General features: G+C 38.2%; 2 non-coding genes across 2 annotated transcripts; both read right to left on the bottom strand.

Annotated features, from left to right (window-relative positions):
* Positions 1-659: 659 nt before the first annotated feature.
* Positions 660-767, bottom strand: LOC122308626. The gene has a single exon (XR_006242145.1). It is a non-coding gene; the product is annotated as a small nucleolar RNA R71 (small nucleolar RNA).
* A 17,328-nt stretch (positions 768-18,095) lies between these two features.
* Positions 18,096-18,202, bottom strand: LOC122308545. The gene has a single exon (XR_006242067.1). It is a non-coding gene; the product is annotated as a small nucleolar RNA R71 (small nucleolar RNA).
* Positions 18,203-19,485: the final 1,283 nt, after the last annotated feature.

Here is a 19,485-nt window from a genome sequence, read left to right on the forward strand (position 1 = left end):
TGCCAGGGACAACTGGTGCTTATTAGAGCATTCCTCAACTGCTGAGAGGACGTTGTGGAGCTGTGAACCTTTTCACAGCCTGGGTGACATCTAATCTTTCTCCCTTCTCTCTGTTTATTTTTCATGGTCTTTGATTATCTGCTCTTGTTTGTATGACTAGTTGGACTAGAGACTTACATCTCGACTGTTTAGGACAGAATCATTGACATCTTTTAGCTCTGCATCATCTTCTGTAGAATCATCATCAGACACTGACAGCATCATGGCTGAAAATGAGCATCATGATAGGGAAGTGGAGAATCCAAACAGGACTCTTAGAGAATATCTTCAGCCTGTTAGGACTAGCACACCTTATTGTGTCATTTTACCTATTAATGCAAATGCTTTTAATTTCCAACCCGGGATGATTCCATTGTTACCACACTTTCATGGTATGGAATCTGAAAACCCCTATTTGCATATCAAAGAGTTTGAAGAAGTATGTTCCACATTCGTGGATAGAACATGCACTGATGAGGTCATAAGATTAAAACTGTTTCCATTTTCCTTAAAAGACAAGGCTAAGACATGGTTGAATTCCTTAAGACCAAGATCCATTGGGACATGGCAAGAAATGCAAACTGAATTTTAAAGAAATTTTTTCCCATGCATAGAACCAATGCCTTGAAAAGACAGATAATGAATTTTGGCCAAAAGGATGTGGAAACATTTTATCATTGTTGGGAACGATTCAAAGACCTTTTAAATGCATGTCCTCATCATGGATATGAGAATTGGAGGGTCATTAGTTTTTTTTATGAGGGGTTGCAACAAAAAATGAGACAATTTGTGGAGACCATGTGTAATGGAGCATTTTTTAACCAAGAACCTGAGGAAACTTTTGAATATTTTGATTATCTAGCTGAAAATGCACAATCATGGGATACATCTGATGTTCATGATAGGTTGGAAAGTTCAAGGACAATTTCAGGGGGTGGGAAATATAATTTGAGAGAAGTAGATGATTTGAATGCTAGGTTGGCTATGATTTCTAAGAAATTAGAAACCATAGAACTGAAGAAAGTGGATGAAGTACAAGTTGTACCTCAGATTACCTTGAGCTGTAATATTTGTGAAGGCCAAGGGCATTCAACTAATGATTGCCCAACCATTCCAGCTTTTAAAGAAGTTCTTTTGGACCAAACTAATGTTGTTAATATGGTTGCTAAATCTTTTTCAGGTCCTTATTCCAACACCTACAATTCGGGATGGAGAAATCATCCTAATTTCAGTTGGAGAGGTGATCAAGCTGCTTTACCTGCACCCAACATAGCTGGTCCTTCACAAATTGTACCCTACACTACCCCAGGAGGTCCAGGACCATCTCAATATGCCAACCACATGGTCCCAGCCCAGAAAAAGAACCTTGAAGACAATTTCCAGCAATTATCCACCAACTTCCAATAGCTGTCCACCAATCTTCAGCAATTCATGCAAAGCCAAGCTGCTATCAACAGTCAAAATTCACAAGGCATTGCTGAGATTCTTGGGTCAGTCACAAGGTTGACTACAACCATGAGTGCTCAAGAGAAAGGGAAGTTTCCTGCACAATCTCAGCCTAATCCCCAAGGCCAAAACCAGCAATTTCAAAGTATGGCAGGAGATTCAAATGTCAAGCAAGTCAAGGCTATTACAACCTTGAGAAGTGGTAAGGTGATTGGCATTCCATCTCAAGAGGTAGAAAAGAATGGTAACACTTCTAAACCTCCTTCTGAAAATGAGGAACATGATCCTTTGAAATCTGAAAGTGTCCCAAGCACTACACTTGCACCTTTTCCTCAAAGGTTAGCCCCTTTGCACAAAGATAAGCATCACGCGGAAATTCTTGAAATTTTTAAGCAAGTTAGGATTAATATACCATTGTTAGATGCTATTCAATAGATTCCTAACTATGCTAAATTTTTAAAGGATTTATGTACCGTAAAAAGAAAATTGAATGTGCAAAAGAAGCCTTTTCTTACTGAGCAGGTTAGTGCTATTATCCAAACCAACACTCCTCCCAAATACAAGGATCCAGGATCCCCTACCATAGCTTGCATGATAGGGAGCTCAAAAATAGGCCAAGCATTATTAGACTTAGGTTCAAGTGTGAACTTATTGCCTTATAATGTTTATGTTCAGCTTGGATTGGGTGAGTTGAAATCTACTTCTATCACATTGCAGTTGGCTGATAGGTCTATTAAGATTCCAAGGGGTGTTGTGGAAGATGTTTTGGTTCAAGTAGACAAATTCTACTATCCAGTAGACTTTGTCGTACTCGACATGCAATTGACTAATCATTTTACTTTCCAAGCACCTGTTATCTTAGGAAGACCCTTCTTGGCTACTTCTAATGCACTCATAAATTGTAGACGTGGAGTTTTAAAGTTGAGTTTTGGAAATATGACATTGGAGCTAAATATTTTTAATCTTTGCAGGCAAACCGCAAGAAGTTGAAGAAGTTCATGAAGTGAATTTGCTGGAAAATTTCATTGATGAAAATTCTGCACATTACTTTCAACTTATTGACTCTTTAGAGGAATTTGAAGAAGATTTGAAAATATTTGATAATGTTACTAACTCATCTCTTGTTTCCTCAATAGGTCAGCAAGTTACACCACCATAGAGGCCAAAATTTGAGCAACTTCCACCATTGACATCAACCCTCAAGCCTTCGGAGGAGCAATCCCCAACTTTGGACTTCAAACCTTTTCCATTGGAGTTGAAGTATGCTTTCTTAGGACCACAAAGCACCTTCCCTGTGGTAATTTCTTCTCACTTAACTAGTGAACAAGAAGATAAATTGCTAGATGTGCTTAAGAAGCATAAAAAATCTATTGGTTGGACAATGGCTGATATAAAAGGTATAAGTCCCTTGGAGTGTACCCATAGGATTTATTTAGAAGATGAAGCAAAGCCTTCTAAGGAAATGCAAAGAAGGTTAAATCCCACAATGAAGGAAGTGGTTAAAGGTGAGGTGTTGAAATTGCTTGATGTGGGTATCATTTACCCCATTTCGGATAGCAAGTGGGTAAGTCCTATTCATGTAGTTCCAAAAAAATCCGGGCTTACCATTGTTAAAAATGAACAAAATGAATCGATTCCTACGAGGATTCCTACTGGTTGGCGCATGTGTATAGATTATAGGAAGTTGAATGCCGCTACTAGGAAAGATCATTTTCCTTTGCCTTTTCTTGATCAAGTGTTAGAAAAAGTTGCTGGACATGCCTTTTATTGTTTCTTAGATGGATTCTCTGGTTACTATCAATTAGAAATAGCACCAGAGGATCAAGAAAAGACCACCTTTACTTGTCCTTTTGGTACTTTTGCTTTTAGGAGAATGCCTTTTGGTTTATGCAATGCACCAGCAACTTTTCAAAGATGCATGCTTAGCATCTTTAATGACATGATTGAGAACACTCTAGAAGTGTTTATGGATGATTTTTGTGTATTTGGTGATTCATTTGAGAGTTGTTTAACCAATTTACAAGCTGTTTTGGCCAGGTGTGAAGAGAAGCAATTGCTACTTAATTGGGAGAAGTGCCATTTCATGGTACAACATGGCATTGTTCTAGGACATATTGTTTCATCTAGAGGACTTGAAGTAGATAGAGCAAAAATTGAGTTGATTTCTAAACTTCCTACACCTAAGTCAATAAAAGACATTAGATCTTTTCTTGGGCATGCGGGTTTTTATAGGAGATTTATCAAAGACTTTAGCTCTACTTCTAAGCCTCTATGTAAGCTATTGATGAATGATGTAAAATTTGATTGGACACCCGAGTGTCAAGAAGCTTTTTGTTGGCTTAAAACTTTGCTAACCACTGCTCCGATTCTTCAACCTCCTGATTGGTCACTTTCTTTTGAAATCATGTGTGATGCAAGTGATTTTGCTATAGGAGCTGTTCTTGGACAGCGTAGGAACAAGCTTCCTTATGTCATTTACTATGCAAGTAAAACTTTGAATTTTGCTCAAAAAAACTATTCTACTACTGAAAAAGAATTACTTGCTGTGGTATTTGCTTTAGAGAAGTTTCGTGCATATATTCTTGGTTCTCCTATAGTCATCTTTACTGACCATGCAGCTCTCAAGTATTTATTGACAAAAAAAGATGCAAAACAAAGGTTGATTAGATGGATACTTTTACTCCAGGAGTTCAATATTATCATCAAGGACAAGAAAGGAGTAGAGAATGTGGTAGCTGACCATTTGTCTAGGCTCACAGTTGCTAAAACTAAACAACCGATACCTATTTTTGATTCTTTTCCTGATGAACATCTTATTTTAGTTGAAAATTTGCCTTGGTTTGCTGATATAGCAAATTTCTTGGTGACAGGACAAACACCACCTCATTGGAGCGCTCAAGATATACGGAAATTCATGCATGAGGTGAGATCGTTCTTTTATGATGATCCTTACCTTTTCAAGTATTGTTTAGATCAAATCATTAGGAAGTGTGTACCCAATGATGAAATTTCTGGTGTCTTCAATTTTTGCCATACGGAAGCTTTTGGTGGGCATTTTTCAGCCCACAAAACAGTGGCCAAAATTCTTCAAAGCGGATTTTATTGGCCAACCATGTTCAAGGATGCCTTTAGTTTTTGTAAAACTTGTGAACCTTGTCAGAAATTAGGAGGAATCACTAGGAGAAATATGATGCCTATGCAACCCATACTAGTGATTGAAATTTTTGATTGTTGGGGGATAGATTTTATGGGACCATTTCCTTCTTCTTATGGCTATTTATATATTTTGCTTGCTGTTGACTATGTTTCTAAGTGGGTTGAGGCAGTCCCTTGCAAATCTAATGATCATCAAGTTGTCTGAAAATTTTTGAAAGAAAACATTTTTGCAAGGTTTGGCATGCCTAAAGCCATAATCAGTGATAATGGCACCCACTTTTGTAACAAGCATTTCTCGGCCTTAATGAAGAAGTATGGTATCCATCACAAAATCTCTACTCCCTATCATCCTCAAACCAATGGACAAGCTGAACTAGCAAATAGGGAGATTAAAAACATTCGTGAAAAAATAGTTAACCCAAACAGGAAGGATTGGTCTTTGAGATTGTCTGATACCTTGTGGGCTTATAGAACAGCCTTTAAAACCATTTTGGGCATGTCTCCATATAGACTAGTGTATGGTAAGGCTTGCCATTTGCCTGTAGAGTTGGAACATAGAGCGTATTGGGCCATTAAGCAAATGCAATTTTAACATTGATAAAGCTGGTTGTGTGAGAAAATTACAGTTGTCTGAGTTGGATGAGTTGAGGATGGATGCCTACAACAACTCTAAGTTATCCAAAGAAAGAATGAAGAACTTCCATGAAAAACACATCCAACGTAAGACTTTTGAGTCTAATCAAAAAGTGTTATTGTACAACTCTCGGTTACACTTGTTCCCTGGTAAGTTAAGGTCTCGATGGAGTGGGCCTTATGTGGTACAAACTGTTTTTCCTCATGGTGCTATAGAGATAATGAATCCTCTCAATGGTAACATTTTTAAGGTTAATGGTCAAAGGCTCAAGCCTTTTATTTCCAACTTTGCACCTGAGGAATCTACTCTACATTTGCTTGATCCTAATTGATGGTTCTTGATCTATCCATTTCTTTTCATTGTTTTCTTTTGTTCTTCAGTTTTTATTTTTATTTTGGCTGCATTCCTTTCAAAGCTATCCAGGTACTTCCTTCTCCTCTTTCCTTCAGTTTTTCTTTGAATTTTCGGTTCTTCTTTTAGTTGTTTTGCCCCTTAACTGCTCTCTTTGTATAAATTCTTTTGTTTCTCTTGCATCATTGAGGACAATGCTACAATCTAGTTGGGGGGTGGAAGAGAATTTATTTCTCTGTTTGCATGCCTTCGACATATTTTGGTCCACTTAAAAAAAAAAAAAAAAGGAGATTTGTTGAGGTCATGGAACATGTGGAATGTAGTGCAAATAAGAGTATATGTCAAAAGAGGGATTTATCCATTTTATTTAGTTGTTAAACCAAGGGAAAGATATTAAAAGTTTTGCTAAAACACACACAACACATACCCGGAAGGCCTAGAAAGACTACATTGAGTCATTGTTGGTTGATTTACATTTCAATTGTTTGAGACTTTAATGAACCATATCCTAATGGCTTAGGAAGAAATCTGAAATGAATTAAATGAGAATAGGGACAAGCCAGGGATCAAAAAAAGAAAAAGAAAAAGAAAAAAAAAAGAGAAGAATCCTTTAGGTAGACTAGTGGTAAGGGCTGACTTGTGAAAGTGTGGGTAGGCGCACATTCATAGGTCCGATTACCCCACTAGGAAATCTAAAAACATAAAAAAAAAAAAATTACATTTGTGTAGTGGAAAAGGCTGCCTATTACCGGGGTCCTTACAAAAAAAAAAAAAGTAGGCGCCTTTGAAAGTGTAATAGCGTGAAAGCCGCCACTACAATGGTTTTGAATTAGAGTAAGACCATGTGGTTTTCTCAGATTGGTTGTCGTGATTGAAACTGTTAATGTCTCTTGGTAGTCGATCTTGGAATTCTAACCCCATTTCCATGCACTTGAAAGAAAGCAAGCTTTGTTACATGTAATTCCCTTGGTTGATTAACTAAATTGTGTATAAATCTCTTAGTTGATACAAAATTCAGATTAATCTATCTCCAGTGTTCTTAAACTCAACAAGTCTATTTCATGGTATGTGATTCTCGAACTTCTTTTGAAATTGTAGTCGGAAATCTCACCTTTGCATGAATTCATTCACTTTATTTGCTAGAGTCTAGCAAAAAGCTAGTTGGGGGGTGTGATAAAGGGTTAGAATTGCATAATTAAGTTGTTTAAATGAGTGATTTATTTTATCAAATAAGGATTGAACACTTAATTATGCATCAAATTCTAATATTGAATGTCAAATTAATTGATGCCAATATTTTTGCACATCAAAGTCTCATATTTGCCCTTGAAATACTTAAACTATAATATCATTTCATTTATATATCGTAGGGCATTTATGGAAGGAAAGAAAGAATGGGACCTATGAGAAAATAGAGAAATTGATTATGGTTTTATGGAATCTCATCTAATAGAGATCAAATGCAACATCATTCGGATCACACCAACTCACACATGCAGAAAGAAGATCATTCGAACAGCAACCACTCACACCAGCTCACACAAGCTGCTACAGCAGGAGAAGAGAACTTACACATGCAGCAACAAACCCACTCGGGCAGCACGTTACAGTAGACTCACACATGCAGAAAAGTGCAAAGACAGCAACCTTCGGACAGCAATCATTCAAAATGCACACATGCAGAAAACATAGGACCAGCTCACACATGCAAACCAGCATGCAATACACATGCAGACCAGCAGAGCATTCGAATTCACACATGCAGGAACACAGCACGTTGTAGAAAAAAGAGCAGCCACTCACACCAGCTCACACACGCTGTACAGCAGTAGAAACCCACATGGACAGCACACATGCAGCATCATTCGGACCAGAGCAACTCACACATGCTGGAGTGCTTTTTGGTTCTACACCTGGGAAACACTCGGACGTGCAGCAGCTGGACGTGCAGCAGATCAGTTATGTGTTGGAAGCTTTTGGCATGTGAAGCTGAGAGATGGAAGCACGTTGAAGATAGCAGGATGCTGGAACTCACAGATGAACGTGCAGCAACAAACCCACATAGACAGCACGCAAGAAAGCAACGGAATCATGTGCTGGACCAAAAATAGAACCATGCACATGCACATTGCAGGAGAAGAATGGGAAGCAGCAGCAGCAGGGGATCAGCTATTTATTTAGCTAGAAGCAGCAGCACCGAGGGGAGGAGGGACAGTTCAGTAGCTGAGCTTGGAAGTTTTTCTCGCTTTTCGTTTGAGTCTTTCGTTCATAGCAGTAGGTGGTCTTGAAATTTATTTCTTTTCTTCTCGTTAAGAGAGGCAGCTAGTATCTAGTTTATTTTTTTCATTCTTGCTTGTTGTTTTGGACGTTAGCAGCAGATTTTCATAGCTTCCTTTTGGTTTACATTCAACAGCACAGTATAGTAGATGATGATCTCTTTTCTTTTCCGTTTAGCTAGAGGCAGCAAAGTAATTTATTTTTCTTTCTTTCTTTTTCATTTTTAGACAGAGGCAGTAGCAGTGGAGTAGCTTAGTTTTACTTCTTTACTCTTTTCGTTTGGAGTGAAGTCGGCTAGATTAATTTATTTTCTTTCGGTGGTTTTCTTTCTAGACTTTGGTTGATTGTTTTTATTTCCATAACTTGTTTTTAGTTTTAGTTTTTTTTTTCTAGAAGAGTTCTTAAGTTTACTTTCTTACGTTTTACGGTTTAAGTTTTACGAACAGATTTGAGTCGGCGTCTTCTGTTCGTTTAAGTTCTTGGTTGGTAGATATTCATTTTTCTTCAATCTTCTTTCATTTCAGACGGTGGAACTCTCTCTTGTTTTTATTTGTTTTTATTTTATTTCGTTTCTTGTGGCGGCTGTTTCAACCTCTACTTTTCATTTTCTTTGGATTAGATAAAACTTTTATTTGGTTTGTTAGTGAATTTGGCTTGTTGTTCTTTTCATTTCCTTTGGGCAGCGTTAAGCTTCATTTAATTTTCTTAAGTTTTATTCATTTATTTAGTTTTGATTTGTTTTATTTCTTTGAGCTTTGACCGTTTGAACTGTTGGGTATTTTATAGATCATCTATTTTGCATTTTAAGATTTATTCTATGTTAGTATTTTCTTTAATTTTTAATATGAGTTTACTTAGATTACTTTTTATTGCTAGAAATATTATGCGTAGCTAATTTCTTAAGCTTGGGTTGTGGAATGGGACGTGATTTGTTTTGGATTCTAGATCGATGCAATATTTTGTTGATAATTATTGATTTCACTATGTTACTAGTCGGATTTAAATTGAAAATAGATTGCGGCTCTTACTCTTGTTTTGTTGTTGACGTAAGGCACAACAAAAGCTTGAAAACTATCAAGGCCTCTTTCAGTTGTTTGTTAATGTGTGTTTGACTAGTAAAGTAGAGAATCCCTTAGGAAAATATTGCAAAACTTGAGCTTAACCTTTTATCTTCCGTTTATCAATGCCTTGACTGGATTGTTAATCGAGAAAATTATCTAGAATCCGAAATAAAGAGTCTCATACCCAACCCAAGTGTTCGTTAATTTGTTTTTTTAAGAAACTCTAATTTCAACTTCGATTATCTTTTTGCATTGCATTTGAATTTTATTTTCATCACTCATACTTGATTCATTTGTTACTCACAAATCTCTTATACGCTTTGATAACCCATTGTCCCTGTGGAATACGATTCTGGACTTATCCTTGATACAACTTGACACTTCTACACTTGGAAGCACATTTGAGACCAAGTCAAGGTTTCAGCGTCACCCTCATTTCTTCTCTCTCATTTTTCCCTCATTTTCATTTTCACTCTTTCTTTTTTACTTAATCTCTTTTTCACTCTTTCTTTTTTTATCACTCTCATTGTCACTCTTTCTTTTTTGAGTAACCTCACTTTTCTATTTCAATTGGTCCTCATAGACCTGTCTTGGAGTTAAAGGAGCAAGTTTGATTGTTCCTTAACCCATCATGGATCACTCTCCTATCACACTACCACTGCCTCCCCAACAAAAATATGGCCAGCATGCATAGGCACTACATCACACAACACCTCATCCTTATACTTCCCAATTGAAAAAGAAGCTGGCACTTGCTTATCCATAACCTCCCCACAATCATTTAACCATTGCAACTTGTATGGTCTAGGGTATTTCAAGGTAGGTAAATTCAATTTCTCAACTAAAATAGTGCTAGCCACATTAGCACAACTCCCTCTATCAATGATCATACTACATACCTTGTTATTGATGTGACATTTAGTATAAAAAAATATTCTCTCTCTGCTGCTCCATATCATCTATTTTAATCTGTGTATTGAGAACACGCCTGGCAATAAGAGACTCACCATGCCCTTCATTCTCATACTCATGTTCACGTCTCCTCCTATATCTCCCACCTTGTAGATTCTACTCACTATATCTCGATGATCTATCATATCCCTTACTTCCCCTAACACCATGTTCAACCGCTCAAACTATTGTTGCATGGCCTGCAATACAAATTGTGACGCCCCCATATCCCACGTACGGACACATGGAAATCGAGACGTCGGGATGATGACAACATGGGTCACCACCCTATCGCCAAGTGCCAAGTGTGTGTACATACAACAAGTGTACAATAAAAATACGCAGCGGATGATAAAAGTCTTATAACTAACTACTATAATTTTTGTTTAATACAAACCCGTTTAAAACATACATAATAAAATATCACAAATCTCAAATACTGGTTCAAAACCAAAATACAAGGCATAAAAGCTAGTAGAGATATTTTTTGACATAAAGATATTTTTCGGGCTCAGTGTCCTTCTCCTCAAACTCTGCATCAAAATCTACAGTTTCAAAATGGTACCGCAAGTAAGTAATAAACCAAGCAAACCTCAAGATAGGAAATACATTCATGCCACAACAATATGCATGAAAATGATGCCATATATACATATATCCCAAAAGTCCACATTTGTCCACGCACGCCAAAAAATCCCATTTTGGCCCAAAACATTCCCTTTAAACATAATCTCGCCATTATCCCCGATAATGGCCCAAAAACCAAACCATCAGAGCACTGTAGGTGGGACTCTACCACCATCCCTACTCACTACCGTCCCTACGCGTGCACCGTAGACGGGAATTACAGGCGAGATTCTACCACCGTCCCTGCTTACCACCATCCCTATGTCGCGTGCACCGTAGGTGAGAACCATAGGTGGGATTCTACCACCATCCCTACACGTGCTTCTGACTCAAACCAGTCAATCCAAACGTTCACATATACCATAAATCATTTCTCGCTTACAAGCCCAGTTTTCATTTTTACAAACACATGTACATGCATGCAACTACACGAAAACACAGTTTTCCCTTTTTAAACATGAATATGTATGCACTATACAATGCAAACATCAAGGCACAAAATCTCCAACAAATATCAACATCAACCAAATATAAATAGCTCCATCCTGAAATCTATCTGACCCCTAACTCCTTGGACTCAGTCTGGAATAACCAACCAGTCACAAATTATCGTTAAAGCAAATATATATTTTAATCTAAAAGAAAGCTTAGAAAATACTTACAGCGCTATATAATAATTTTTGAAGGATCAAGGAGTTGCAAACGGTGGAGAAAAAGTAACGTAACAGTGTAAAATACACAGTGGCCGTGGGTTTTCAAACTGGGACAACCCAAGACTTGAAATTGATGGGGAATGGCCTAGAGATGTTTATGAAGCTAATGGAAGTGAGATTTGGCTGTGGATGACAGTGGAAATGGCGGTGGAAGTGAAAAAATGGCAAAATGGAGTTGAGCTCGTGGGAGCTGCTCCGGCAACGGATTGGGGTCAGAAATGGGTGGTTTAGGACGGCAAGAGGTAGGTGATGAAGTGGTGAAGAGATGGTGGCCAGAGGTGGAACAATGGCGGCGAAATGCATAAAAATCGTGCGGCTTGGAGGGGCTCTCGGCGGTGAAACTTGGTGGGGTGGTTCACCGGCTGGAGGGGAAGAGAATTGGGTGGGTGGTGTAGGCCACAGTGGCCGGACGGTGGTGATCTGGGCTAAAGAAGCAAATGGCGACAGAGGAGAGAGAGAGGACATGCAACGCGCGGACGGGGAAGAAGAAAGAAAAAGAAGAAAAAAAGAAAAGAAGGAAAGGAAAAAGATAAGGAAAAGAGAAAAAGAAAAAGAGAAAGGAAAAAGAAAAGATGGAGAAAAGAAATGAGGTCCAATCCTCACCTCTGGAGTCCAGAAACTGATTCGACGAAAACAATTTTAAAAACTATAAAACGACTAAATTAATTTAAACACCACATCAAACTAAAATATAATAAATAACTAGTAAAACTAAGAACTAAATCTTAAATAAAAAAACAAACTAAATTAAATAACACAGCAATTTAAATTCAAAAGGATAATTAATATAAAGAAAGCTCCACAAAACAAATATCACAACTAACTAAATCCAATTAAATATAATAATTTAAAATAAAAGAACTAATATTTTAATTAAATTAAAATGCTCCTTCATTGAAAATACACGTAAAAATGGGATGTCACACAAATGAGTTATCTACAATCCCCTTTGGTGATGAGTCACTTTTATGAGATATCGTATGCACTGCACAAAAAAAAATAAAAATGTTAGTGGAAAATGACCTCACACGCTTCCTTATGTTTTTATACTCAAATAATGGCACTCCACTTGTATTTTACTCTTAATTGGCTTTTTCCTGATAATGATCTTACACACTCTTGCCTTTTACCTCAAGATTTTTCCCACTCAAGTTCTTTAAGAACTAATTGAACTTGATCAAGGCAATACAACCTTGTTTTATTCCAACGAGTAATTAGGTCCAAGAAATAAGAGCAGGAGAAAACACAAGGAATGAAATGACACAAGAATCAAGGAAATTATACGAGGGTATGGCCTGGCATCCTGTGCCTGGCATTGGCACTAGATTAGAATCAACCATTGATCTAGATGACATCGAGAGCACTCCCTAAATGCAAGTAGGGGTACCGCAGCGGATGTTTCCTCAACGACGATGTAGGGACGTAGCTGGGCCATCAATCTCACCAGATCTGGCAATGCCTTGAAAATAATTGCCGCCAGTTCTAAAGCATGAGCAGAGTTGGATGCAAAGATGTTTGACCTATGTAGTTCAAAGCACAGTAGAGGCGAGGGTTCAAATACACGGTCTGATGCAAGCTATAATAGTGTTGCACAGTGTATGTAGTTTGTGTATGATATTAGGCCTCCAGACCATGACTCCAGAGCATGCAGTTTGTGTATGCAGTTTGCTGCAAAAGCTTTTATGGATCCTAATATGATCAATGTCTTCTAGACCATGACTCCAGAGCTGAGATTGCACTGGGTCTGGTCGCTACTCTGACCATACATATTGGGCTTGCTTTGGATTTATAGAATTATCTGGCACTTTATTTTACTTTTATTTTATCTAGAACTTTATTAGTTGTATGTTGATTTCTAACAATCTTATTTCATGTGGGCTAATTTAAGTTCAAACATTGGTGTGGTTTTTTTTTTAAATGTACTTGCTAAGTTAATTCAAAAATGAGTTCCTTTTATTCCTATTATTAAAAATACTTAAAATTTCTAAATATTTACGTACCACATATTTTTAAAAGCACAGCTTGGAAAATGATAGCTAGTGGAATGATGAGATAAACACCGAGGTGAGCGAGGAGGGCTCTAGTAGTAATGTGTCAAATACATTTGATGAAAATATATGGGCAGAATGGAACGCATGGAGAAGAGGTGGCCCTTTTGAACATGATGATGGAGGAGCAGCAATCCCATGCCCAACATCATATGCCTAGGCCACAACATAACATTGGCTTGCTTGGAAGGGAGTACATCATCGCAATCTTAAATGGACATCCTAATAACTATTTCGAGATGTTTTGAATGGAGGTATATGCATTCCGGGCCTTATGTGATCGGTTACGTAGAGATGTGGCCTTGCGTGATTCGATTTGAGAGGTCACGGTTGAGGAAGCCTTGGGAATGTTTTGCTACACCATCAAACATGTTGTGGTTCAACGAAATTCAACTAATCTATTTCAACATTCAGTTGAAACTATGAATTGACACGTGTGTATAGTAATGCGTGCATTATGTCACCTTACACGCCATGTGATTAAACCAAGTCAGACGACGGGGGTGATCCCTTATATTGAAGGAAATCCCAGATATTATCCATATTCGAGGCAAATGTTTCTTACATTATGTACTTACTTAGATTAAAATGCACTCTACAAATGCCGTAATGTTTTCAATACACGATTTTAGAATTTATGCAAATTTAAAACAAAATTTGCAGAAATGTCATGGTGCAATGGATGGGGTCATGATCGACGCAGCTGTGCCGAGTTCTGTAACTAATGCATATTTAAATCAGTATTAGAAGCTTGCCCAGAATGTCTTGTGTGTCTGTGATTTCAATATGAAATTCACATTCGTATACATTGGGTGGAAGGGTACAACCCATGATGCTCGGGTTTTAATCGATTCGTTAAGGTGTTCAAAGAACAATTTTCCGTGGCCTCAAGACAATAATTTCTACACATTATTTAATTTGTACCTAAAAAATTTGCGGTAATTTTATATACAATATTTATAAAAAGATTACTGTTCTATTGAATTCTCAGGTTATTATTATTTGGTAAATTCTACATTCCCTTGCACGGAGGGATATATGTTGTCGTATCCAAGGGTAAGGTACTACAGATCCTACAGATCTGAACGTCATGGATATCGTACCTTCCAAGGATATAAAGATCTATTTAATTATCAGCATTCATCCATTTGGAATGTCATTGAATGAAATTTTGGTGCGTTGAAGAGGTGTTTCCAACTTTTAAAAAACAAGCCTGAATACCATCCAACTCGGCAATGTTATATTATTATCGCATGTTGTGCGATACATAACTTCATCCGGACCATTACGCCTAATGATCAAACATTAATGGCATTTAGCAATCCCAATGATTATCCAAAAATGAGTATGGATTAGGACAGCAATGAACAATCTCATGTTCCTGACATGTTGACTGCATCGGCACAGGCAATGGCTGCAACTAGAGATGCTATTGCACTACCTATGTGGGTGCATACTATTGGACAATGAGGAAACACCTAATTGCTAGCATGGTGTTGCAATCTTTTTTTATAATTTCTACTGAAAAAATTTACATACAAAATGTAGTGGAAATCAATTTTTACATAATAAATAATAAAGTGATATTATTTGTGACGCCCCCAAATCCCCACGCACGGACACGGGAAAATCGAGACGTCCGGATGATGACAACCCGGGTCACCATCCTAACGACGAGTGTCTAGTGTGTGTGAAAGCAACGAATGTACACGAGAAACACGCAGCGGATAGCAAAGTCAATAACTAAGCACCAAATTTTTTTTTTAATTTAATACAAAGCTGTTCAAAACATCCATAATAAAATATTACAAAGCACAAATATATTTTTAAACCAAACAACTAAGCTTAAACTTTAACTCAGAACTCCGGCGGAGCCGCATCCTTAGGCTCAGCCTCCTCCTCTTCCTTGAACCCTGCACCAAAATCTACGGACCAAAAATGGTGCCGCAGGTAAGTAAAATCCAAACACCACTAGATAAAAACATATAAAACTCAAACAATATGCATGAAAGAAAAACCAATGCACATGTCCCCTAAAACCATATTTTTTCATGCACGCCAAAAACCCATTTGGCCCAAAAACATATCGCTTAAAACCAAGTCTCGCCATTATCCCAGATAACGGCCTAAACCACCATTTTTCCAGAAAATGGATCAAAACCTCAAAACCAAACTTCGTCATTTTCCCAAAAAATGGCCCGCATCCGAAAACGATCCAATTATGCATGCACCATGATCTCCCCTAGGGATCATCCACACACCCTAGTTCTGTGCCACACTGTAGGTAACGACCACGCATGTGACACCTAAACAAGCGATGCTCAGACTTGCGCCCAGTGCGTACCTGGCCAGGCCACTCTTTAGTCCCTGCGGAGTCGACACGACAGTGTTACCGTATCGTGCGATCCGGTCATCGCCCTGCGACAACCTATGGGACATCACTCAGTATTATCCACTCCTGAGTGACCAGAGGAGCTCCACCGAGATAATAACCCATCCCGGCTTGGGCTCGTGAGACACACGCACCCGAAAACCATTTATGCCAACAAAACAGGATTTTCTCAATTAAAATAAAATGCACATGTATGCAATATGTAACACACGCCTCATGGCTCAAATAATCAAGCAATCACAAACAACCAAAACCAAGCACTCCGTCCTCAATCCATCCGACTCCCGAACTCCTCGGACTCAGTCTGGAATCAGCCAACCAACAGATAAATATTTATTGTATGAGCAAAATATATTTAAATGTAAAAGTAGAGTTTAGAAAATACTTACAGCGCTATATGGTATTTTTCAAAAGCTCACGGCATTGCAAACGGCGAAAGAAAAGCAACGTAACAGTGAAATTTTACTGTGGTCGTGGGTTGTAAAATACCTGATGGCTTGCAAAATTTCATATTGCAGATTTTAAAAGTTCGCTCGAGCGAATTCAGGCAGATTCAAACGCTCGACTGCCGCTCGACAGGGAGCTCGAGCGGGTTGCTGAAAAACGAAGATCGCTCGAGCAGAGACATTGGCCGCTCGAGCGAAATCAGGCAGAGTCGAACGCTCGATGTGCGCTCGATAGGACGCTCGAGCGAAATTAGGAAGAGTCGAACGCTCGACGCGCGCTCGACACCCCGCTCGAGCGAACATCGTATTTTGACAGATTTTAGGTTTACTGCCGTGGGACCATATAAAAGCCATTTTTCACTCTAGAGCCGCGAGTTTTGACTGGAGAACACTCTTTGGGAGAGAAAAACATAGCTAGAGGGATTCAAATCATTTGTTTTGGAGACGGAATTCCAATTTATTGCACGTACGTTGGATTCATACACGGGCACGGACGGGAGAAAAGCGTTGAATCGTTCCCTTGAGCTTTTGACGACGAGTTGAGGCTGCAAGGAGGATTTTTCAGTGTTTATTTTCTTCTTACCATCTTCTCAGAACAATTATGGGGAATTCGTTTATGTTGAATTCCATTTCTAGCATGAGCTAAATTTTCTTTCTTCTAGGAAAACGATGTAACCTATTTCTGAACTATGCTTGTTTGTCCATGCTAATTTAATGCAATTCTCTCTTTGTTTATCTGATTTATTCTGAGTTTAATGCTTCTAATTAACTGGCCATTGATTAGATGATTATTAATCTTGTGATTTGCTATCGAAAGAGGGAATCATAGGGTAGATCTTGGATATTTCAGCATAGGTAAGTATAGAGATCGAAAGACTTGTATGAACCTGTGTAGTAATTAAATCATTGGTCTTATTGCGTTCTTGATTATTTAATTTGCATACTCTTGTGTGAATTGATAAACTAGAATCACTTCCAATTGACTATCGAAAGAGGCTTTTGGATGAATTAGAGATTTGCTAATAGACAAAAGAGGTTTAAGTTAAATTAGCTGGATGAGAAAAGCATAGTGAAGAATTATGGTGAAATCGATTTCCTAGAAGTTTTCTTCCCCATTGAATTTGATCTTTGAAAGTCAGTTTTATTTTCTTTGCTTATTTCTCTTTGAGTTGATCTAAGTTTATTTGCAACTACAAAAACCTTAGCGATTCCTCTAGATAAAATTGAGATTAGTATAATTTTGGTATTTGGCAAGAGTAAGGTACCAATCCCTGAGGACGATACTCTACTTATTACTTTACTATAAAACTACGATACTGTGCACTTCCAGTTTTGCACCGTTCAAGTTTTTGGCGCCATTGCCGGGGATTGGTTTATTCTTATTCTTTTCGTCAATATCGATACAAAGTAATCTTGGTTTTAATTTAGAATTTTGTTTTAATTTGTTCTACAGGTGTGTTTTTGACATTGGATGCGTCGTACTAGATCTCGTGACATTATTCCTGTTGATCCGAAGATTGAAAGAACTCTTAGATCACTAAGAAGAAATAAGATACTAGCTATGGCTGAAGAAGATCGTGAGGTACTACCACGCACCTTGAAGGACTATGTGCGGCCAATTGTGAATGGAAATTACTCGAGCATAATGCGCCAACCAATCAATGCCAACAACTTTGAGCTCAAATCAGCTTTGATTAGCATGGTGCAGCAGGCTCAATTCAGCGGATCGCCACTGGATGATCCCAATATTCATTTGGCTATGTTTTTGGAGATTTGTGACACTGTGAAGATCAATGGTGTTACTGAAGACACCATTAGACTGAGATTGTTTCCTTTCTCTTTGAGGGACAAGGCTAGAGGTTGGCTACAATCTCTACAACCGGGAAGCATTGTTAGTTGGCAGGACATGGCTGAGAGGTTTCTTGCTAAATTCTTTCCTCCTGCAAAAACAGCCCAACTCAGGAGTGAGATTGGCCAGTTCAAGCAAAATGATTTTGAGTCACTCTATGAAGCATGGGAGAGGTATAAAGACTTAGTTCGACGTTGCCCACAACATGGATTGCCAGATTGGTTGCAAGTTCAGATGTTCTACAATGGGTTAAATGGGCAAACTCGAACTATAGTTGATGCTGCTTCTGGTGGAACTTTGATGTCGAAGACAGCTGAAGGTGCTACTGCACTTTTGGAAGAAATGGCCTCAAACAACTATCAATGGCCAACTGAGAGGACTTTGGCTAAGAAGGTTGCTGGAATTCATGACTTGGAGCCGATAGCAGCTCTTTCCGCTCAAGTAGCTACTCTATCTCATCAGATTTCAGCCTTGACAACACAAAGGATACCACAAAGTACAGAATATGTTGCATCCACAAGCATGATAGTTCCAAGCAATGAGGCGAGTCAAGAACAAGTTCAATATGTCAACAATCGGAACTACAATTATCGTGGTAATCCTATGCCAAATTACTATCATCCAGGGCTTAGAAATCATGAGAATTTGTCATATGGAAATACTAAGAATGTGTTGCAACCTCAACATCCTCCCGGATTTGATAGCCAACCAAGCGAGAAGAAGATGTCACTTGAGGATGCCATGGTTTCCTTTGTTCAAGAGACTAATGCAAGGTTTAAAAAGACTGATTCACGGTTGGACAACATTGAGACTCATTATAGCAATATGGGAGCTGCTATAAATAATATTGAAGTGCAAATTGGGCAACTAGCCACTACCATCAATGCCCAACAAAGAGGAGCTTTTCCCAGCAACACTGAAGTTAATCCAAAGGAACAATGCAAGGCCATCACACTTAGGAGTGGAAAAGAAATAGAGAGGTCACCATTGAAGGAGAGCAAGTCCACCCCTACAGCTGTGAACATTGGCCAAAGCAAGAATAAAGTAGAAGAAGATGAGATTGTCAATGATACACTAGAGGAGACCGACTTTGCTCCTACAATTTCATTTCCTGACAATCCTCCTATTCTTGCTCCTCCACTTCCTTACCCTCAGCGTTTTCAAAAGCAAAAACTAGATAAGCAATTTTCTAAGTTTTTGGATATTTTTAAGAAAATTCACATTAATATTCCTTTTGCAGATGCCTTGGAACAAATGCCAAATTATGTCAAATTCCTGAAGGACATCATTTCCAAGAAGAGAAGATTGGAAGAGTTTGAAACAGTGAAGCTTTCTGAAGAATGCAGTGCTATTCTTCAAAAGAAATTGCCTCAAAAATTGAAAGATCCGGGGAGTTTCACTTTGCCTTGCACTATTGGAAATTCATTTTTTGATAAAGTTTTATGTGATCTTGGTGCTAGCATTAATCTTATGTCACTTTCTGTTTGCAGGAAAT

This window comes from Carya illinoinensis, chromosome 4 (assembly GCF_018687715.1).
Source record: "Carya illinoinensis cultivar Pawnee chromosome 4, C.illinoinensisPawnee_v1, whole genome shotgun sequence".
Classification (NCBI taxonomy): Eukaryota; Viridiplantae; Streptophyta; class Magnoliopsida; order Fagales; family Juglandaceae; genus Carya; species Carya illinoinensis.